Source organism: Lactuca virosa, chromosome 7, assembly GCF_052849685.1.
Source record: "Lactuca virosa cultivar CGN04683 chromosome 7, Lactuca_virosa_CGN04683_v6, whole genome shotgun sequence".
NCBI classification, from domain to species: domain Eukaryota; kingdom Viridiplantae; phylum Streptophyta; class Magnoliopsida; order Asterales; family Asteraceae; genus Lactuca; species Lactuca virosa.
In genome coordinates this window covers 160974265-160998734 of record NC_136432.1, presented here as the reverse complement: position 1 = coordinate 160998734, position 24470 = coordinate 160974265, and positions in this window count along the sequence as shown.

Sequence of the window (24470 nt, the reverse complement as noted above, 5' to 3'; positions counted from 1 at the left end):
ATCCAAATTGATGCCATTGTAGAGACCATAAAGGATGGTCATGAAACATTTACTCGCACCATCGGACCCTGCAACCCTTTCTGCTAGTCCCTTGTAAAGAAATGTAAGCAGACCATTCCATTGTGGTGGTAAACATGACTTCTTAAATCTTGTCACCGTAGTTAGAACTTCCGTATATCCCATGTCGTAGAACATCGAAAACAACTGAGTTGTGGTTATGAAATCCGGCGAGATAACAGAAGCATCTGTAGCAAGCTTTAGTAGTGAACAAAAGCGGGCTTTTGATACAGATGTGCGTTGATCAAAGATATCGAAATAGATCCGTTCCTTGCGTTTGTCGTAGGAAGTAGAGAAATAGATCCATCTCATCAGCTTTGAAAAATACAAGCAACCACAAAGAAGACTCATTCGTTCGGTTTATTTGAAGCAACCGTCGCTCCTTCTCAAGAAAAGGAACCATCATCTCTGTTAGAACCGAAAGCACAAATCTGAAAATTGCCATTAGTACCACGAACAAGAATTTGGAAGATCATAAAGACCTTCGTGTAAGAATGTGCCAATGATAAAGAAATAAAGCAAAATATTTGTGGGATTTAAGTGATGTCTATTGAGACATGAAACTGATGATCCCGGGCACGAATCTCTTCCTTCAAAGTCTAGAGAGAGTGAGAAATGTCTGTGTGGTTTCCCGTGAAATACGATCAAATGTTTGTAAAGAAACATTGAAAGGCATCTTTTCAATTATAGGCTTTATAGGGTATCTTACCTTCAACCGAACCTTGATACTTGAAATAAGACCGAAAGTCGGGTGAAGTACTTGTGAAACCGATGTGGTTTGGTGAACAAGTAGGTTTGAAAATATATTTTGTGACATGAAAATAGTAAGAAATCTCAAAAAAATAAACTGGATCGTATGGGACGAAACGTCCTGGTTTTAGACAGTTTCATAAAGATCACGCAAAAAGAAAAAGAGATTTCGTGAGGTAACAAGTAATAGCTTTGATCATTAGAGAGTCCACCGTCAATGCATTCAAGGTGTTGGATTTTGGGTTTCACTTAGCACGTGGTAAACGAAACTAAGATCATCAACACAGAGATTGTATAACCATAAACCTCAGTGGTAATTGCTGAGAGTCTCAAGGGTTACTTTTATGAAGCGAATCTGAAATGGAGAAATGTGAGGTGGTTAAGGAACCGAAAGTACCTCTGCTATATTAGAAGGACAAAGCAAAAAACTCTTAACTCACTATGAGAAGAATTAGGTAGCTCGTGACTTGAGTGATTTAAGCAGCCTGATTTGGAAGAAACGATTGGTGTTTATCGAATCATTAAGGCTTCACTCAGAGTCATGGAGGCTTCGGTCTACATGTAGCAACATGCTTCTAGGGACACTTAACTAGTATAAAGAGAAGAAGATTATACCTGCCCCATCATCATCGTGTTTCGCATCTGTGAACTTGATATTAGACAATTGATGTTTAGAATAGCAATATAAAAACAAAAGAAAACATAGAAATATTTTTGAATTTATGGTTTTTCTGAAAAATAATAAAAACAGAAAAGAAAATATTTTTGGATTTTTGGTTTTTTCAGAAAAAGAATAAAAACAGAAAAGAAAATATTTTTGGATTTTTGGATTTTCTGAAAAAGAATAAAAACAGAAAAGAAAATATTTTTGGATTTTTGGATTTTCTGAAAAAGAATAAAAACAGAAAAGAAAATATTTTTGGATTTTTGGATTTTCTGAAAAATAATAAAAACAGAAAAGAAACTGAATGTAAACACTCGAAAGAATAAGAAAGCTTTACAAGATTATACAACCGAAACCAATCCTTAGAAAAGATAAAGCGAAATAGACCGAGCGATCGGTTCATTTCGATTCCCAAAAATTTAAGAGCCGAAATAGACCGAGCGTTCGGTTCATTTCGGTTCCCAAAAATTTAAGAGCCGAAATAGACCGAGCGTTTGGTTCATTTCGGTTCCCAAAAATTTAAGAGCCGAAATAGACCGAGCGTTCGGTTCATTTCGGTTCCCAAAAATTTAAGAACCGAAATAGACCGAGCGTTCGGTTCATTTCGGTTCCCAAAAATTCAGGAGCCGAAATAGACAGAGCATGCGCTCTATTTCACTTATTCATTTTTAGTGATTAGAAGGAGGTTTCGGTGCTGACTCAGCTTCCATCATTCCCAATCCTTGGAGTATCTTATTAAAGCTTGCTTCTGGTAAGGCCTTGGTGAAGATGTCAGCCAGTTGATCTGAGGACCGAACGAAATGAATTTCAACATTTCCATCTTCAACGTGGTCCTTGATGAAGTGATATCTCAGTGCGATATGCTTTGTCTTGGAGTGTTGCACTGGATTGTGACATATTCGTATTGCACTTTCAGAGTCACAATATAGAGGGATTTTCTTCATGCTCAGGACATAATCTCTAAGTTGGCTTTGTATCCATATGACTTGTGATGTGTAGGATGCTGCAGGGATATACTCAGCTTCGGCTGTGGAGAGAGATACGCATGTCTGTTTCTTTGATTGCCAGCTGACAAGTTTGCCATCTAGGAACTGGCATCCACCTGTTGTGCTCTTTCGCTCCAATCCACATCCACCAAGATCAGTGTCTGAGAAAGCATGAATAAAGAAGCCAGATTTTGCAGGATACCAAAGACCGAGAGACGAGGTTCGCTTTAAATACCAGAAGATATTTTTTACTATAATCATATGAGGTTCTCTTGGATTAGCTTGAAACCTGGCACAATAACAGACAGTAAACATTATGTCTGGCCTACTAGCCGTTAGATACATTAAAGACCCTATCATTTGACGATAAAGAGTCATATCAACAGCCGGTTTCTCTAGAGATGGAGTCAGCTTCGTGCCAAATGCCATTGGAACCTTTACTTTGGAATCACTCGTCATGCCGAACTTCGTTAATAGAGTCTTCATGTATGCTTCCTGATTAATGAAGATGCCCTCTGGTCCCTGTCTTATATTCAAACCAAGGAAAAAGTTAATTGATCCCATTGCGCTCATTTCAAATTTAGTCTCCATCAACTTCCTAAATTCAGCTGTTAAGCTAGGATTCGTGGAGCCGAAGATGATGTCATCGACATCAATCTGAACTATCATTAAGTGTTCGCCTTCTTTCTTGCGAAAGAAGGTTGGGTCAACCGAACCTTGCTTGAATTTTGACATTTTGAGAAAACGAGTAAGAGTTTCATACCAGGCTCTCGGGGCTTGCTTCAATCCATAGACTGCTTTATCCAGAATGTAGTAGTGATCAGGATACTTCTCGTTCACAAATCCGGGTGGTTGATCAACATATACCGTTTCTTCTAGTTCTCCATTTAAGAAAGCGCACTTAACGTCCATTTGGAAAACTTCGAAGTTTTTGTGTGCAGCATATGCCAAAAAGATTCTTACAGATTCCAACCTTGCTACTGGAGCGAAGGTCTCTTCATAGTCTATCCCTTCTTCTTGGCAATATCCTTTCACTACCAGTCTCGCTTTGTTGCGAATAACATTTCCCACTTTATCCAATTTATTTCTAAATACCCACTTTAAGCTGACTATAGGTGCATCCTTTGGTGTGGGAATCAGTCACCAAACACGATTACGTTCAAACTCATGGAGTTCGTCTTGCATAACTTGCACCCAATCAGAGTGATCAAGAGCAGCGTTTACCGTCTTCGGTTCTACTTTAGAGACAAACGAATTAAACATGCAGAATTCTACTTGAGAGAATAAAGCAGTTTGCTTCGCTTTCATTTGTGAGCGTGTGAGAACACCCTCAGATGATTCACCAATAATCTGTTTTTTAGGATGATCCTTTGTCCATTTTATAAGAGGAGAGTAATTGGGATCATAGGCAGGATCCAGCTCAGCATTGACTTCTTCTTCCATTTCTGACATATCGCCTTCGTCATTTGCATTTTCATTCTCCCCCTCAAATGGCGAGCCGAATCCTATGTCAGATTCAGTGCTCTCCTCGTCAGATGGATCTTCATGGGTTGGGGCATTTGAAGGATTCTCCCCCTGGAAAGGCATGTCTTGTGGTTTTGGAGTAGACGAGCCCTCCCCCTGTATTATTGAGCTTTCTCTTGGAGGGTCATCAGTAGCTGGATGATCACTTGCTAGAGTAGGTTCGCTTTGAGACTGCTTCTCGGTTGATTGGTGAGGTTCGCTTTCCATGTCTTTAGCAGCTTCATTGATGATATTCTTCAGGTTATCGATTTTGTTATCTGTTGCTTTCGCTTCTGAGTGGATCGCCTTTTCTGGTTCATCAAAGAGATGCATGTACTAGTCAAACAGATTGGAAATAGGAACCGAGACCTGACCTGATTTTGGAAAGATTTCCTCCATTGGGATTTCGTTTGTTTGCATTTTCTTCACGTAATTGTCGTCAAAAGTAACGTAATAGGTTTCTTCAATCTTCTTTGAGTGTTTATTTAGAACCCTATATGCTTTTGAAGTAAGTTAATAACCGAGAAAAATTCCTTCGTCTGCCTTAACATCAAACTTGTTTCGGTTCTCTTTGGAGTTGAAAATGAAGCATCTTGAACCGAACACGTAGAAAAACTTCACATTTGGCTTTCTACCATTCAAGATTTCATACGGAGTGATGGCGAATCTCTTGTTCAGGAAGGATCGCTTCTGAGTATAGCATGCAGCAACAATTGCATCCGCCCAAAAATATAGAGGAAGTGAGGCGAAGCTCAGCATGGTTCTCGCTGCTTCACATAAGGAACGGTTTTGCCTTTCGATGATTCCATTCTGCTGTGGAGTGTAGGGAGCAGAGAAGTTGTGAGTTACTCTCTTTTCAGCCAGAAAATCTTCGAAATCTTTATTCTTGAACTCAAGACCATTGTCGCTTCTTATATTTCATACCACCTTTCGCAGCTGGACTTCCACTTGTTTGATGAAGACTTTCAGCTTGGGCGTCGCTTCTGATTTCTGTTTAAGAAAGAAAACCCAGGTGAAGCGAGAAAAATCATCTACAATTACTAGTATAAACTTACTACCACCGAAGCTCTCAATAGCCGAAGGACCACATCAGTCGATGTGCAGTAGTTCGAGGGGTTCGATGATCTTTGTATTGATGTGAGTAGGGTGACTCTTTCGGATTTGCTTGCCCATTTCGCATGTTGCGCACATATGTTCCTTGTAAAATTTGAGAACAGGAAGTCCACGCACGTGATCACCGAGCACCAGTTTATTGATATCTTTGAAGTTCAGGTGAGATAGTCTTCGGTGCCACAACCAGCTTTCATCTGAGTTCGCCTTCGACAGCAAGCATATAGCAAGTTTTCCTTTTATCGGGTTGAGATTTAGAGGAAACATCTCCCCTTTTCGCTCAGATTTTAACAGAATTTTCTTCGTTTGTTTTTCAATAATTTCAGAGCCCTCATCGTCAAACGAGACTTTTAAACCTGTTCCTGCCACTAGTTGAGAAACGCTGATGAGGTTATGCTGCAATCCTTCCACGTAGGCTACCCTTCGTATAGAGAACTATCCGTTGGTTATCATGCCATATCCTTTGATCGTGCCGTAAGAGTTGTTTCCGTATTTCACACATCCACCATCCTTAAGGGACCAAAACTCCCTAAGTTCTTCCCTTCTTCCAATCATGTGACGAGAGCAGCCACTATCAACATACCATTCTTCGTCAAACTGCTCGTCACTGATAACCTGCAAAATTAAGCAGATTTAGGAACCCAAAGTCTCTTGGGTCCTTGTGAGTCTTTTACAGAATAGGGAATTGCAACCGAAAGATCAACCATATATGTTCTTTTTAATAATGTGGTTTCATCTTTTCGTTTTATGGTGTAAACTTTTATTTTATTTTTATCTTGTTTTAACCGGTGTGTGTTTTTGTTAATAGGTTTCTCAGTATAGGTTTTCTTGGAAGATCTAGGGGTAGCTGACTTTTTGTTGTTTTGGATTTCAGTATCTGAGTACAACTTTCCTTTTCCTTTGACATCCTTCACGGAGTTGGGTTTAGGATGAGAGTGATGAGGATGGGATTTGGGACCGAAACTTGACTTTCGGTTCTGAGCTCTTGTGTTGGGACCGAAACTGGACCTTTGGTTTTTGGCGTTGTAGGAGCTGGGACCAAAACTTGTCTTTTGGTTCTCGTGACCACAAGTATTAGAGTCGAAATAGGTCGTTCGGTTCGCTTGACGGTACGATTGATGTTGATTGCTGGAATGAGACTTGGTCTGTGCTTCCTTTTTTAGAGTAGAAGCTTTTTCAGAGCGAACATAAGAGGGGTTTTGTGAGTGCCAAAACTGCTTTCTCTCATTGAGATTTTTCATGTATCTTTTGCTCCTCTGTCGTTTCTGTTCAGCGATTTGCTCTTGAGTCAAGTGTGATGGGTTTTGAGCATTCTAACACTTCCTAAGTGTACATGCAACCCTAATAACCTTGGATCTATGTTTGTCTAATTATCATGCAAAGTTGAATTCCAAGGTTATATTCCTATCTAGCATACATGGGGAACAAATTTTAACTTGCATGAAAGATAGAATAACTTACCTTGTTGTTGCTTATGATCCTTGAAACCTTGTGAGCCTAGCACCCCAAGTGTGATGCCTCAAATGCTTCACACAACACCAAATGCTTTTGGAATGACTTTAGAGAGAATACACACTTCTAAAATCGGCCTAGCCCTCTTGTTTCTTATGTGTAGCCTATTTTGGTGGAGAATGGGTTTCTTATATAGTGTTGACACATCTAGGGTTACACCATGTAAACCCTAATGTGTCATGACTCTTCATTTCCATGACCCATGGGTTTGTAACTCCCATGGAGCATCCATGGAGCATCCTATGGGTGGAACCCAACTTGATAATCCATGGAGCCTCTTAGCCCACTATATAAGATATGGAAGATTTACATAATCTACCCATATATTTAATTAGTTATCTTTTGATCACTTAATTAATTCTAAATTAGTTCTTGATCAAACTAATTAAATAATATTATTAATATATTAGAACTTATAATATATTAATAAACCATAAGTGTTATTTCTCTCATTTTCGTTTATCCAATTGCATGGTGCCATGCAACCCAAATGGACCATGTCGGGTCGAGTCAAGTACATACCAGAAATAGTTATGGACTTATACACCTTATCCAACAGTCTCCCACTTGGATAAGTCTAATAACTATAACTGCAATACTTCAGGAACCGATCGGCAATCGTAGCTCTTTCAAGGTCTCTCGGAACTGAGAAGATGATGATACGCCATTTAAGATAAGTGATCATATAGTCTAATAACTAGATATCAGCCGGACAAATACATGGAACAATGTGTTACTTATTGTCCAGCAGTTTGTTTCCCGATTTCCGATTTGTTTGACATAGAACTCAATTGAACACATCAACTTAGTTCTGACCGGGCCCGGTACATAGGTCAAAACAAAATCATCGAGGGGCCCAGATATCAGCTTCTAATCCAAGAAGGAACAGATAAACTTCGACTCATATGTTTGTTCTACTAGTCATTGAATTATACACAAGAGCACGTTTTATAACATCGAGTTACCAATGCGTTTTCGTACAATCAATGCATAACCAACTCATAAGTAACAAATAATATATCTAGGTTTGAAGACTTATATGATATTACCGTCTCACGATCACTCGAGATAAATTCCATGAAGTGATTCTAGTGAGCATGGGTTGAGTCCAATGCTCAGAACTTATGAGCACTCATGAGTGTTGTAGCCATATCCAATAACTTAGACCTCTGCAACCAATCATGACAGTCTTGATTCATACCTACTTCCGACATATGACCGACTGTGGAGGTTCGAATAATATGATATACCAAACATAATTATTCTGGAAGTCAAAACATGCAAAAGAAATATAGTAAACGATCGACAAGAGATAGCAACACTTTACTCATAAATAAAACACCTTTTATTCATCATCTAATGTCAATTACACTTTACAAATTTCAAGGTTATCTAACTACTAAATCTAATATCATCCTTCAGCCCTATGCTCCGAGCATGCTGGAGATGCTTAACCCGAGTCAGTCCTTTCGTGAGGGGATCTGCTGGATTCTCATCCGATGATACCCTCTTTGCCACGAGGAGTCCTTCTTCTATTCGATGTCTGATGAAATGGTATTTTCTGTCGATGTGTCTGGATCTCCCGTGATCCCTTGGTTCCTTGGCTAAGGCAACTGCACTTTCACTATCACAGAAAATTTCCATTGGCTCTTTAATAGCTGGTACAACTCCAAGGTCTCCAATGAAGTTCTTCAGCCATATCGCCTCCTTTGCTGCCTCGCTAGCTGCTATATACTCTGATTCGCAAGTTGAATCAGCCACTGTCTCTTGCTTGGAACTCTTCCAAGAAATTGCTCCTCCATTTAAGGTAAAGACCCAGCCTGACTGAGAGCGGAAATTATTCCTATCAGTCTGAACGCTAGCATCATTATACCCTACAACTCTCAAGTCTTCACTCCCACCGAGGGTAAGGACCCAGTCCTTAGTCCTCCGTAGGTACTTGAGGATATTCTTTACCGCAGTCCAGTGTGCCTTGCCAGGGTTCCCCTGATACCTGCTAACCATGCTCAAAGAAAAGGCTACATCAGGTCGAGTACATGTCATAGCATACATGATCGATCCTACAGCCGAAGCATAAGGTATTCGACTCATATCTGCTATCTCAGCCTCAGTACTAGGGCTTTGTGTCTTACTCAATCTGGCGTTACTCTGGATGGGTAACTCTCCTTTCTTGGAGTCCTGCATGCCGAATCTCTTCAGCACCTTATCCAAGTAGGTACTCTGACTAAGTCCAATTAGTCTTTTACTCCGGTCTCTCAAGATCCTTATCCCTAGAATATAGGCAGCTTCTCCTAGGTCCTTCATAGAGAAACACTTCCCAAGCCAGGACTTAACTTCCTGCAGAGTTGGGATGTCATTTCCTATGAGTAGTATGTCATCCACATACAATACCAAAAAGCTAACTATACTCCCACTAGCATTGACATGTACACAAGATTCATCTTCACTCCTAGAAAAGCCAAATTCTTTGACTTTCTCATCAAAGCAAAGATTCCATCTGCGAGGTGCTTGCTTTAACCCATAAATGGATTTCTCAAGCTTACACACTTTATTAGGGTACTATGTATTGACAAAACCCTCTGGCTGACTCATGTAAACATCCTCAGCCAACTTTCCATTAAGGAAAGCGGTTTTGACATCCATTTGCCATATTTCATAGTCATGAAATGCAGCTATGGCTAACAGAACCCTAATAGACTTAATCTTGTCCACTGGAGAAAAGGTCTCATCATAATCAACTCCCGGAGTTTATGAGAAACCCTTTGCAACCAGTCGTGCCTTATAAGTGTGTACATTACCATCCATGTCGGTCTTCTTCTTGAAGATCCATTTGCACCCTATAGTCTTACGACCTGGTACATTCTCAACCAAGTTCCAAACGTGATTGTCATACATGGACTGTATCTCGCTTTCCATTGCCTCTTTCCAGTTGGCTGACTCGGGGCCTGCCATGGCTTCCGCGTAACTGTTAGGTTCATCCAGACCTATCAGTGTCCCATCACTGATAAGTGTATCACCTTCCGCAGTAATATGGAATCCATAGTAATGCTCAGGTGCATTCCTAACCCTTGTGGAACACCTCAGAGGTACAGACTTGTCAATTGGCTCAACAGAAGTTTCCTCCTCAAGTTGAGTGCTAGGGTTTGAAGTTCCTTCACCACTTGACTCTTGAATTTCTTCAAGGTCAACTTGCCTCTCACTGTCTCCTTGGCTTATGAACTCTCTCTCTCGAAAGAAAGCCCTCCTAGCTACAAAGACCACATTCTCACTAGGTCTGTAGAAGAGGTAACCAAAGGATTTCTGTGGGTAGCCGATGAAAATACACCTCTCACTTCGAGGTTCGAGCTTATCATGAGTCTCGCGTCTCACGAAAGCCTCGCAACCCCAAATCTTAATGTGGTCTAGTTTGGGTACTTTACCAGTCCACATCTCATGAGGAGTTTTGGCAACTTTCTTTGTGGGAACTAGATTAAGGATATGGGCGGCAGTCTCTAAGGCATACCCCTAAAATGAGATTGGTAGCGAAACTCGACTCATCATGGAACGAACCATATCCAACAAGGTTCGATTACGCCTCTCAGCTACACCATTCAACTGCGGTGTCCTGGGAGGTGTCAATTGTGAGACAATCCCACATTCCCTAAGATAGTTGAGGAACTCTGAACTAAGATACTCACCACCTCGATCGGATCGAAGCATCTTAATGTTCCTGCCCAATTGATTCTCGACTTCCTGTTTAAACTCTTTGAACCTCTCAAAAGTCTCTGACTTATGCTTGATTAAGTAGACATATCCATATCTACTGTAATCATCAGTAAAAGTCAAATAATAACGATTAGCATCCCTTGTGGCATGTTTGAAGGGCCCACATACATCCGTGTGTATAAGATCCAACAAACCTTCACCCCTCTCACAAGAACCTATGAAGGGTGACTTTGTCATTTTTCCAAGTAAGCATGATTCGCAACTATCATCTGACTTTAGGTCAAATGACTCTAATACTCCATCCTTTTGGAGTTGGCCTATGCGTTTCTTGCTTTATGTCCAAGACGACAATGCCATAATGATGCTTTATCCAAGTTATTATCATTAACAGAATCAATACACAATACATTATTTCCTAAGTTATCAACCACAGATACAGTTTCATACACACCATCACAAGGTAATGCTTTAAAATAAAGAACATTATTAAAGAAAGCATTAATCGAACCAACTTCATTATCAAATGAAAAGGTGAAACCTTGTTTATACAATGCATGAAAGGAAATAATATTTCTTGCCATTTCTGGCGAATAACAACATTTATTCAAATCTAAACTAAACCCACTACTTAGCGATAAAGTATAAACTCCAATCTTGGTGACAGGTAAAGCTTTCCTATTCCCCATGATTAAGTTTTTTCTTCCATGCTCCACATTCTCACTTCTTCTTAGTCCCTGCAAATCAGAACAGATATGAATACCACAACCGGTATCAAGGACCCAAGAGTTAGAATGGGGTGAGTTATTAGATAAGATAGTGTAAATACCTGCATGATTGGGTTTAACTTTCCCATCCTTCACATCTTGCTGGTACTTTGGGCAGTTCCGCTTCCAATGTAACTTTTCATGGCAATAGAAGCATTCAGCCTCTTTAGGGTCAGAAGAAGGAGTGACAAAACCTTTCTTGGTTCCACTTGAAGAAGAGCCATCAAGGGTCCTAGCCTTGGTACCCTTCGAAGAGCTCTTCCTCTTCTTCCCTCTACCTTTCCCGATTGCCAAAACCGGGGCGGAGTTTGGAGTAGGAGTGTTAACAACCGACTTACCCTTAAGACCTGTTTCTGCAGTCTTGAGGAGTCCCTGAAGTTTGCTGAGTGTGACATCTTCCTTATTCATGTGATATGTCATGCGGAATTGGTCATAGCACGATGGTAAGGAGTGCAAAATGATATCTATTGCAAGCTCCTCAGGGAAGTTCACATTAAGCTTCAGCAACCGATCCACATACCTTTGCATTTTCTGCATGTGGCTCGTGATGGATTCCCCGTCCTTCATCATGGTTGTTATGATAGAGCATATGATTTCATACCTCTCTTGTCGTGCACTTTGATGGAATCTTTCCATCAGATCTTGGTGCATTTCAAAAGGGTAGAAGTCTTCATAGGACTTTTGGAGTTCCGTTGTCATGGTGGCCAACATGATGCATGCCACTTTTGTAGCATCCCTTTCATGTGCCCGGAAGTCAGCGATCTCCTGGGGACTTGCAGTGGTCTCATCAATATCCTTAAGCTCCTTGTCAAGGACATATTCTTTGTCCTTGTAGCGAGTAATCATCCTGATGTTTCTGATCCATTCATTGAAGTTGGATCCATCAAAAGTGACTTTCCCACACAAGTTCATAAGGGTAAAGGAGCCATTAGGATTAGAGCCAGAAGCAGCATTGTTTGAAGACATCTGAAAGAAGAGAACAAGATTAGTTTAGATATTAAGAGAGTCCTTAATAAAACACCCAAATGTAATATTAAGGCTAGGAACCAATCACAATATATTATAACTTAGAAGAGGTATGCCGTAATCCAAGCTATAACATATTTGAAAGGTAGGTGAATGACGATTCACCAATTTCCACCATGAAAAACGAAATATAAATATTAGGTTTTTAATTGGTTCTTAGAAATTCCTAGATTCTTTTGAGATTCAATGAACTTTTCAAAGGCATGTTTCAATCTCGAGTGTGCCCTCCAAGTTTTGTGACTGGGATACCGAGGATCACAAAACGAGATGTGAAGTAACCATGCAAATCACTTGGTACACTCAATGTTTATTACTCAATCGATGTGTCGGTTAACCACACGAGCTCCACCGACCTATAATAAACTTTAAGTCACCCTTTACCTACCTTGTTAAGTCCAAGTTAGTGTGCCGGTTAACCACACGAGCTCCACTAACGAGTTAAACAAAGTGTAAAGTGTAATTTCATGGATTAGCACCTTATTCACATTTTCCTAAAGTAACTAAGATTAGGAATTTAATAAAAGCATTTAGTTACTTTATAATATTCATCATACTTTTAATGAGAATTTATAAGTCCTTGTCCTACCCATTCGGCTAACGACCCTCCACCGATCAAGGAAGCGGTGGGTGAGAGTGGACACCCATTAAGTTGCCATTTTATAGGCAACAACCTTATACCCCCCTTATAGACCGACTTCGTGAATGAGGCGTACTAGCGGTAAGACGACTTGACGTTATACATATATATATTAGTAACTTATAATATTATAAAGTATAAGGGTTGAATTTTAACTTTTAAAATTCTAAGGGTTGGAACTAAAGTTTTAATCAAGACTTTACATGTTCCAAAACTTGAGGGCAAGTTTTGTAAACTTCCAAAACTTTTCATTTCTTATAACTTATGAATTAATTGAGTAATAAAAATGAAGACTCTTCATTTTTATAACTCTTGTGTTCTTTTAATGGCTTTAATAAAAGTGAGACTTTTGGTTTTCCATAACTTGAGGACAAGTTATGGACTCCATTAAAACACATTATGATCATGAATTAAACTACCATGAAGGTTACAAACAATTCCTATGATCATCTAATCTTCATAAGTTCAAGAACATGAATATGAACACTTTCAAGAATCAAAAAAAAAATTACACTTAAAAAAACTTGTAATTTTAATAATTGCCATTGTAAATGGATTAGCATAAACATTACACCATCTAAAACAAGCTTTAAAACATCAAAACAGTTTAGGGTAATGTTTCTAGTCCATTTCCAGCAACAACTGTGCAAACTTTCATACGAGCAGAAAACAGAAAAACGATTTTTTTTCAAGCTGTTTGCACACAAAAAAAACAACAAACAAACCTAGGCTCTGATACCACTGATGGGTTTTGAGCATTCTAACACTTCCTAAGTGTACATGCGACCCTAATAACCTTGGATCTATATTTGTCTAATTATCATGCAAAGTTGAATTCCAAGGTTATATTCCTATCTAGCATACATGGGGAACAAATTTTAACTTGCATGAAAGATAGAATAACTTACCTTGTTGTTGCTTATGATCCTTGAAACCTTGTGAGCCTAGCACCCCAAGTGTGATGCCTCAAATGCTTCACACAGCACCAAATGCTTTTGGAATGACTTTAGAGAGAATACACACTTCTAAAATCGGCCTAGCCCTCTTGTTTCTTATGTGTAGCCTATTTTGGTGGAGAATGGGTTTCTTATATAGTGTTGACACATCTAGGGTTACACCATGTAAACCCTAATGTGTCATGACTCTTCATTTCCATGACCCATGGGTTTGTAACTCCCATGGAGCATCCATGGAGCATCCTATGGGTGGAACCCAACTTGATAATCCATGGAGCCTCTTAGCCCACTATATAAGATATGGAAGATTTACATAATCTACCCATATATTTAATTAGTTATCTTTTGATCACTTAATTAATTCTAAATTAATTCTTGATCAAACTAATTAAATAATATTATTAATATATTAGAACTTATAATATATTAATAAACCATAAGTGTTATTTCTTTCATTTTAGTTTATCCAATTGCATGGTGCCATGCAACCCAAATGGACCATGTCGGGTCGGGTCAAGTACATACCATAAATAGTTATGGACTTATACACCTTATCCAACAAAGTGAATGTTGGCCTTAGGCTTCGCTTTCTTCTCATGAGCACTGGTTGTAGTTGATGAATCGCTAGTAGCTTTCAGTGGTTCCTCTGGTATATCTTTTGTACCACTTGTGCTGGGTTTATCGAAGCTTGAGGGCTTGTTGAGGGGTTCGGGTATGTATCGTCCCTTAACTCTCCATGAGGTTTGCTCTGACAGACCGACTGTTTCGTCTGCATTATCGATGGGAGCTGACCAGAAGAAGTTATCATACCCTTCAGCATTATCTTTGTCAACCATTGATTTTAACTCCGTCGTTTGCTGCTTAGTTACACCAGCCACTGCATACACTTGGTTTGGAGTTGTTTGAACCTTCTGATAGACAACAGCCATTTCTTTGAGCTTCTTTGATTTGTCCTTTGACACCCGAGCGTATTCAACCGAATTTTCAGATTTGAAGGGTTTTGTTGGTTCTGGTTCGCTTTTGATGAATTATGAACAATCGACAACGTTTTCTACAGAGAGTTCACTCATCTCACTCTCCTCATCAAATTCAGAAGTGGTTTCTAAATTGATTTTATTTTCTGAACTCAATTTGGCGTTGGACCAGTCAAATTTTTGTATAGTCTCGGTCTTTATTTTTAATTTATCATTTTCGTCCAGCAAATTCTTAAGCATGCACTTATGTTCTTTAGACTCAATGAAAGATTCAATTTTGTCCAGTCCATATTTGTAAGTGACAGAGATTTCATCCGAGGACATTATAGATTCACATTCAGCAATGATTTCGTCCTCCTTAAATTCAAGGAAAGGCAAAATCATTTTATGAATCTGTTTTCCTATCTCACAATCTAAATGTAACTGAGTGATATTAGTATATGGACATTTAGCAATCAAACAGAAAACATTTCGTTGTTTCAAAATTTTCAAATTGTCTCTTTGCAAATAAATAAGTTCATCCATAGCCCTACTCAACTCTAACTCCTTCTGCTGAATCCATATTCTTCTCTCCTCACTCTTGGAAGCCTCCCTGTTGAGTTGGTCAGTTAGGTTAGAATTGGCTAAGCGAGTTTGCATAAGACTAGCACTTAAATTGGAAAACTTGGATTTTAAATCATTTAAGTCTTTTTCATAGTTTGTTATTGGTACATTATGAGATTCTAGGATAGTTTGCACCTTCTTGATCAACTGATCGCAGTTGCTGATCTTTTCACTCATGGGCTTGGCAGCGAAGCATTTGTCTTCGTTGACCTTCGCTTCCTCATGCTTACTTTTGGTTGTTACCATTAAGCATTTCCCAGCCGACTCAGCAACTCCTTCTCTCGCCACAAATGCGCTTCCATGCGAGGGTCTGCGTACCTCTTCATCCTCAGAATCTGTGGACCAGACTTCCACTCCACCGAACTCGTCATCAACGTTTTCCTGTATAATTAAAGCATTCATAGAAACGTTAGCAGTTTTCTTCTTCTTTATCTCCTGCAGCTTTCTCATGTAGTAAGTCTCGTCATCTTCACCCTCCTTCTTCTCAGCCATCTTTCTTAGCATGCAATCCTTGGCAAAGTGGTTCTTGCCATGACAGTAGTTGCAATCGTATCCTTAGTCTCCCACAAGCTTACTCTCCTTATTTTCATCGTCCTTTTGAGCGGCGACCTTCGGTTCTTCTTTCACCTTTTCAGAACTATAGCTTCCTTGCCAGTTTCGGTTCTTATTGACTGGGAACTTTTTTCGAGCAAACTTCTTTGGGTTTGTGACCATCATAGCATATTCTTCGTTGGATAGATTACACTCAGACAAATCAGATTCCTCCTCCTCGTTTGCTACATTCTTGCTTTTAGAAACGAGGGCCAGAGAACCCACACCCGAAACTACTTTCGCTTCCTTCGTCACCACGCTTTCATGAGATTTTAGAATACCCATCACTTTCGCCAGTGAATATGATTTAAATTGCTCAGGAGCCTTCACAGTCAAAACTACCGCCATGCATTCGGGCCTTAATCCATTCATGAAGGTAACCTTTTGTTCAATCACCATCCTTTCATTGCCATGCTTCATCATCTTACTGAGAAGATGATTGAATCGCTCGAATGTCTGAACAGGCTTCTCTTCAGGTTTTTGTTCAAAAGCACCAAACTCAGAGAGCAAAAGGGTTTGAATCGAGTGCTCTAGATCTTCATCTGTCGAATATAATTCTTTCAACCTATCCCATATTTCTTTAGCTGTTGTGCATGAACTCAACAGACGAAAGGTATCAGATTGTAATGCGAATCGGATCATCCTCAAGGCTTTGACGTTACATAACACCTTGTCTTTTTTGTCTTGAGGCATCTTATCTTGGTCCGCCAGGAGTTGGTTATACTCTTTTTGAGTCATGACTGTTCGGTTTGTTCCAGAGTGAACAAACGGACCCAATGTTATTGCTTCCCAGATCAAGTAGCCATTGTCTTCAGATCCAACTACACCATCTTCGAAGTGATGCGCCCATACTTCATAATCTTGAGTGTAGAGAATGGGAATCCTTGTAGTTGATCCTATGTTATTGGAGATGTTGATTGGATTGCTTTGAAAGTCATCGTGAGACATGATGAACGTGTTCTGTTAGAATCAGACTTGTAACGTTGAACTTAGGGTTTTATCAAACACTAGAGATACCGTCAACAGAAGGAAGACAGCGTCTTTATATTGATAAAAGCGGAAACCTTAAAGGATTCTTCAAACAGAAGAGATGTGTATGTATTACACAGTCTCTCCTGCTCTGATACCAATTGTTGGATTATTAGAGTTGTAGATCGATAGATTCCAAATAGAAAAACAATGTTTAATCAAATAAAGAACACAAGAATGGATCAATGGTGTTGAATGATTAATAACTCACACCTCAGAAGAGCTCGATGAAGAACTTCGAATGTAGAGGTGTCCTAGGGTTACAATGCAAGTAATTAATGAGAACGATTAATCTAAAAGCTATACATGCATGCAATATTTATATGCACTAACCCTAATGATAAACCACGGTCGAACAGGCCCAAACCGGGTAAACAAAATAACGACACTAAGCCCATATGACGTGACACTCTAGACCCAACAGTCACATATGCAATGGTGGCGGCTGCAAAATGACTTAGGGTTAGGGTTTGACGGATGTGCAAGGTGACGGGTTTAATACCCGTGCATACAAAATTCTTGTCCAAATACACATTTGGTCCCTCCTTCCCCTTTTTCTTCCAAATTAAATCCCAAAATTTACCATTTGGCCCCTGTCTTCTAAAATCTTTACAATCCAGCTCCATATGTTCCCCTTTTAGCCCTTGCCCTCAAAAATCCTTTCATAGTAAGTCCATATTTTACCAAATGGCCCTGCACTTTGAGAACCTTTTGCAAAACAAATCCATAAATTACACTCTAACCCCCGCGACTCTAAATCATGCCATTTGGCTTCCCGAAACCAACACTCCGTTAATTGTTATTTGATTTTAGGCTAAAATAATATAAAATAATAATAAAATTACCTCTCGGGGTTCCGGGTTTATCATTTAATTATTCTATTTTAAATGGGATGTTACAAGTCTTCCCCACTTGAATTTGATTTCGACCTTGAAATCGTTTCTAATCATTCCTTATACGCCAGAAAACTTGAACTACGTGGCCACCATCTCGTGCATAATCCCAGCCTTCCCAAGGCAATCATAACCAACCCTCATAGGGCTCTACAGTCTGAAGGTGAACGCATTCCTTGCAACATAAACACATTACTCAATATGAATCCTAAAATCTTGAGATGGTCTGGCTCCTTGACAGACCGCACAGACAAAGTTTCCCTGCAGTACACTTATACTTGACAGAAAACTCATCCGGAATACCGGATTCCTGCCCGGTGGCTGAACCGACGAGCGATCTTACAATCGCTCCACTCGATCCCCGAAGGAAACTTCGACTAGAAATAACTGCCCTAACTGTAATGCCACTCATGGCTCCATTAGTCCTTCTGATCCATCCGATCATAACAGCCTGACAACTTATCGCCGTACGAAAAGTGAACGCTACCAGAATAACTGTAGTCTTACATCATGCCCGGTCTCCAACGACCTACCGTTTCCTGATTCCAATCAAGTTGTGGTCTAACCACAATCTTGCGAACTGAACCACCCTGGCTTAATCATCTGAAAGAATCTGTGAATGCTACGAGTCACCCTGCAGTCTTACAACACTTTCGCTCTAATACAACCGTAGCCCGATGCCTTACCCTCAATATATCAATCCAATTACCCTCATATTCGAGTACACACACTCGACCGGACATCCGAACTGAACTCAATTCTTAACTGGAATCCCAACCTGATTTCCACAAATTTTGCTATCATGCACCGAGAAGACGCGATTCACATGCCGGGAGTTTTACCAAACTCCCAACTCACACAGCACTCAAACCCAACAGCCACTTGGGCTGCCTTTCTCCCTGTCGGGAATGCAAAACTTATCCCAGTTCCAAAACCGCTCCTGTTTCTGAATCCTGGGATAATTCTCCCCCACTTAGATTCCACTAAGTCTTCACAATACAAGAAAGTTGGAGAATTCCCAATCGTCCCCACTTTCCAACGATCGATCCAATAACAACCAACTCTTTCCAACTAGTGCTCCATTACCAGCCAATCACAAGTGTTCACACACTTCTAAGAAGTAGCTGAACACTTCCGGAATCCTAGTGAAACCGATAGTCCCTAATACTTGAATGATACCACACTCAAATCCTGAAGTCCAAAAGGTAGATGCTCCAACTAACATCTCATCAACGAGTTACTTCCCTTGGCACTTTCCTCCGCCAATCAATAACGGTTACTGAACTACCGAATCCTGACAATGCTGAATAACCACCTTGTGGGACCTTGTCCGCAGACCTCACACATAATACCCTTCTTCCCAAGGTGCTCCAAACAAATCTCCCGTTCTCGGGCTCTAGAAATCATTTCATTCAAGGTTCGCACCCTCACTCACTCACCAGCTCAATCGTCCACAACTGAACTGTAGTAGCTGAAGCAACCTCTGCCCTAAACCGGGCTACAACTACTCCCAACACATAGTCTACAATCCCAAAAGTGTAATATATCGCACAATCAATCCTTACCGCCCGATACAAGAGATCTAAGGCGAACCGGACCTCACAAACTACTTATGCCACATCGACCCACCCACGCTCACCAGCGCTGAACTACTGTCACCAACCCCTGCAACTAACTGACCCCGAGCTAGAATACAACCTGATCCTGGGGTCCCAAGTCTGCTCACTTCTTCGAGCTCGAAAGCTGAAAGGACACAATCCTTGCCCTATAAAACGACATTCCAATCCATCAATTAACCATTCTACTTCCAGCTGCGAAACCCCAACTGAACATAATCATCAGTCCTTTCCGGAGTCCCCGCGACTCACACTCCGGCCTCGAGCAAAACCCCCGAAGCCTCAAATCTAGAAACTCTTGTGCTAGCCTCTCCCGCTCAACCCGCAGAATGTAACGAGTAGAGAACATCTCCCTGATCCCAAGTAACTGCAGCCTTATGCTCATCAGAATAAGTCCCAAACATCTACGGAAACTGTCCCCGGACAACCCCGATCAACTCCTCCCGGATGATCTCACTGTCACGGTCCTCTGACAATGCTGGCCTATCCTGGCTGCCAGCTCCTGATCCTAACCTGGATACGGTCTCAAGACGTCTCGTAACCATCATTCTGGTAAGACACCAGAAAGATCTCTGATAATCCATATAATGAAAGGGGGCCAACTGCCAACCCAACCCTAGGGGTTGCGACTTCCTTGCTACGCATATGGGTCCTGTGCTTTCAGTAGTACGGGCCCATACTACGTTCCACACCTACCCATATTTGTCTCCAGTATCATCACAAAGCCCTAACAATATACGTAATCATATCGAGCGCTCAATCCTCGCTCCTAGAGGAATGTTAAATATCTCGTAACTGGCCTCCCGGCCTCACACATCCCACCCATGAAACTTCCACCAACCCTGCAGCACTAGTGTATGCTAGCCATACATAACGCTGGACCCCATAGACATCCGAGTACTCGGTCCTACTCTAAGCCCACAACCAAACAAGGAACATGAAATAAAGCTGAACCAAACATTCTCAGGCTATAAGAACTTAATTATGTACAACTGTGATGCGTACACTAAGCAAGTACAGTAATGATGTCAATTTCATATAAGGAAATCCCTAGGCTATTAGGCATCATCTATTCAGACAATTCTATCATGTAATTCCAGAAGATCCCTAGCCTAGTACTAGCATGTTGTTCTAACATATCACAATATCAAATAACTGTATGGTATTTTGGGCTCTACTTACTGGCTCCGGCTGATCGTACACTCTACATCCTCCCTTAGTATTTTGAAAACCATTTAAAAATCATTTTAAAAATCCTTTCCTTGATTTGAGACTGGATTCACACGAGTGTTCCTCCAATTCACTCAAACCAAGGCTCTGATACCAACTTGTAACACCCATAAAATTCAAGCCAATTTAAAACTTTTTAAAACATTTAAAACCATTAAGTTATTAAAAATTGTTTTCAAAATAGTTTAAGCATCAGGGTATCCCCAGAATCAAATCATAAAATCATGAGATATGAGGAGCTGTACGATCACCCCTTCGACTTCCCGCGATCATCAGAAGTACCTGAAACAATAATCGATAAATGTAAGCTCGAAGGCTTAGTGAGTTACCCCCAAAATACCAACGCATACAGATATAACTATATCATATAAACATATAAGCAAACAACATGCATAATGAGCCTACAGCCTGACTGGACCGCCTCGCAGGCCTTCAGCCTATCTGGACCGCTCTCCGAGCCTTCGGCATGTCTGGACCGCCTCGCAGGGCCTACAGCCTATCCGAACCGCTCGCTGGGTATGTTGGCCTTCAGCACAAAGCAGGACCGCCTCAACCCAACCCCCAATTAAACAAACATGTGCACATAAATATCATATGCTAGCTCATATCACATAACAGTCAAATCAATCTAACAGATCACGAATCATACTAATCATAGCAACATCCCATAACCGGGATACAGACCTAACCGGTCACTAACATAGCATCATCCTATATACCAGGATACCGACCTAACCAGGTCACTAAGCATAACATCATCCTAATTACCAGGATGTAAATCAATAACATATCATGTAAATAACCCGGATACAAATCTAAAAAGGGTCGGCATTGGTGCCTTCGACCCTGTCAGTATAGTGAGGACAACTCACCTGACACTGCTGAAGTCCCGCGGATGAAACTCCAGGTGTGGTTGACAAATTCCTGAACTGCCAACATCAAACAATACTCAATCAATAATTGGGTTCCAAGCCCAAGGTCCAACTCACATTCTAAAAGTCCAATAGTCAAGTTGTGGGCCAAACCCCAACATATGGCCCAATTTTCCAAATTGGGCCCAACCCTTCTCATGGGCCATACCTTAAGGCCCAACCACCTATTCTGGTCCAAATACTTGGCATTCCAATGGTCCAATATCTCATAATCACAAAGGCCCAATTATGGCCCATCTATGGCCCAATTTTCCAAATTAGGCCCAAGACGCTCACATGGGCCTTATCCTAAAACCCACACAATTATTTAGTCCATTTACTTATTCTTGGAAAGTCCATTAATAGCCGAATCACCAAAGCCTAATAGAAAGGCCCAACTCAAGGCCCAAGTGAAATTAGGGTTTCCACATGAAATGACGATTAGGGTTAAGTGTTTCTTACTTAACCCATTAAGGACTTAATCCATTAAGTCCAATATTGCCTTAGGTTAATTTGCCAATGATTATTAATTATTATTTTAGGTTTAATAAATAATCCTCGTGCGGTCCCGATCAATCCCAAAATTAGGGTTTCAAGGCATTAGGGTTTGGAAAACCCTAATTAGGGTTTCCAACCCAAATACTAGCCCATTAATCAAATGGTTGGGCTTTTAGGTCAATTAGGGCTTCATTGGGCCCATTAGGGTTTCATTGGGCCCACTAGGGTTTCATTGGGCCCACTTTGTCCAAACATCCCCAAACGAGTCAAAACGCAAACGAGGGACACCGCCACCCAACACGGTGGTTAGTGGCGGTAGCCACCACCTCACGGTGGTGGTTATGGATTTTTCTATTGATTATTCCGGCATGATTACAAACAATATTACAATGAACACACACATACTCCAAATAACATAATAATACACACCCACAGCCACCCCTGTGGTGGCAGGTGGTGGTAGATGGTGGCAGCCACCACCTCACGATGGTGGTGGTGGCCCTCTTGTGATTCCGGCTAAGACAACCACCCACACACGACACACACGGAAATAACACCATACAGCAGCATACACACACCCGCCATGGCTGTTCTTGAGGCGGCAGCCACCATGGCCGACAGCCATGGTGGTTTTTCTTGGATTTTTCCGGCAGCAGCAACCCGAGACACCCACACGCTTGCGAAACATGACTGAAACACACACACCCATTACACACACCCACACTTAACAGCGGCGGTGAGCAGCGGCGAAGAATACCGGTCACAGAAGGACAGCCGTGTGGCGGCAACAGCCACATCAACCTACCAGCGGAGGAACAAGTGGCGGAGGGCAGCGGTAGCGGCAAAAGAAAGCGGCAGCAACATCAGTTGTTGGGGCGGCAGACGGCGATATCCCTTGGCGGTCGTCACGTGATACCCCAACATGTATAATGGCGAACAGAATGAACGAAGGAGGAGGACGAGGTGCGTTCGGGCAGGGCGACCGTCACGACGTTGATCTTCGGCGTTCTCGGCTTCTCCGGTGGCAGGAGCTACAGCAGTGGCATCATGGTGGTTCTCCGACTTCAACAGGCAAGGGAGGCGGCGGTGGAAGGTCACATATGGAATGGTGGCAGATGCAAAATGACTTAGGGTTAGGGTTTGACGGATGTGCAATGTGACGGGTTTAATACCCGTGCATACAAACTTCTTGTCCAAAGTACACCTTTGGTCCCTCCTACCCCTTTTTTTCCGAATTAAATCCCAAAATTTACCATTTGGCCCCTGTCTTCTGAAATCTTTACAATCCAGCTCCATATGTTACCCTTTTAGCCCTTTCCCTAAAAAATCCTTCATAGTAAGTCCATATTTTACCAAATGGCCCTCCGCTTTGAGAACCTTTTGCAAAACAAATCCAAAAATTACACTCTAACCCCCGAGACTCTAAATCATGTCATTTGGCTTCCCGAAACCAACACTCCGTTAATTATTATTTTATTTTGGGCTAAAATAATATAAAATAATAATAACAATTACCTCTCGGGTTCCAGGTTTATCATTTAATTGTTGTATTTTAAATGGGATGTTACAAACATGCAACGGGTCCAATCAGTCATCAGACTGGAACACCCTAGCCCAATCAGTCATCCGACTAGAATGCCTCGGTCCAATCAGTGATCAGACTGAAATGCCTTGGTTTGTTAGCTTACGCATATAGCAGTAAAGCCTCAACCCAAACCATACTATGTCGACATATGCAACAGATAAAACATATAATAGCAAACAAATAACCATGTAGATCTAATAGATCACTACATTATAACAACATCCTATATACTAGGATACATAACCTAGTAGGCCGGTATGGGTGCCTTCGACCCACCAGTACAGTGAGGAAAACTCACCTCACAGTCTGAAAGATAACTAAATCACACATGCGCTACTGGTGCAGAGGATCCCTACACTCACGTATCCCAAAACCAACCCTAATTAGTAATTAGGGTAATAACCCATAATCAACGGTCCATTTCATGGTCTCTCTCTCTCTCTATGGTAAAAGACCATTCTACCCATTCCAAAGTAGACCCAACCAAACATGACCCAAGGCCCAAAAATGGCCTAAATTCACTTATGGGAGTACAACATGCGTACTCCTTTCTTACACCCCGCGTACCAAAATTTCACATAAAAAAAACGTAAAAAGCCCGTTACACGCAGCATACATGGGGATTGCATCCTGCGTACTCAAGCAGCTTGCCAAACTCTTTATTAAGTTCTTACTGGCTTGAGACTAAACACCTAACACTCAGATCTGACTCTTATGAACATCCTAAATCATAAAGTTTCCAACTATATGACTTTCCATGGCTAGAAAATGTTCAAATCCAAAAACCCTAACATATCACAAGATTCTAAGCCACAATACTCATGCATGGATGAAAGGAAAAGATCAAGATCACATTTTTATGACTCCATG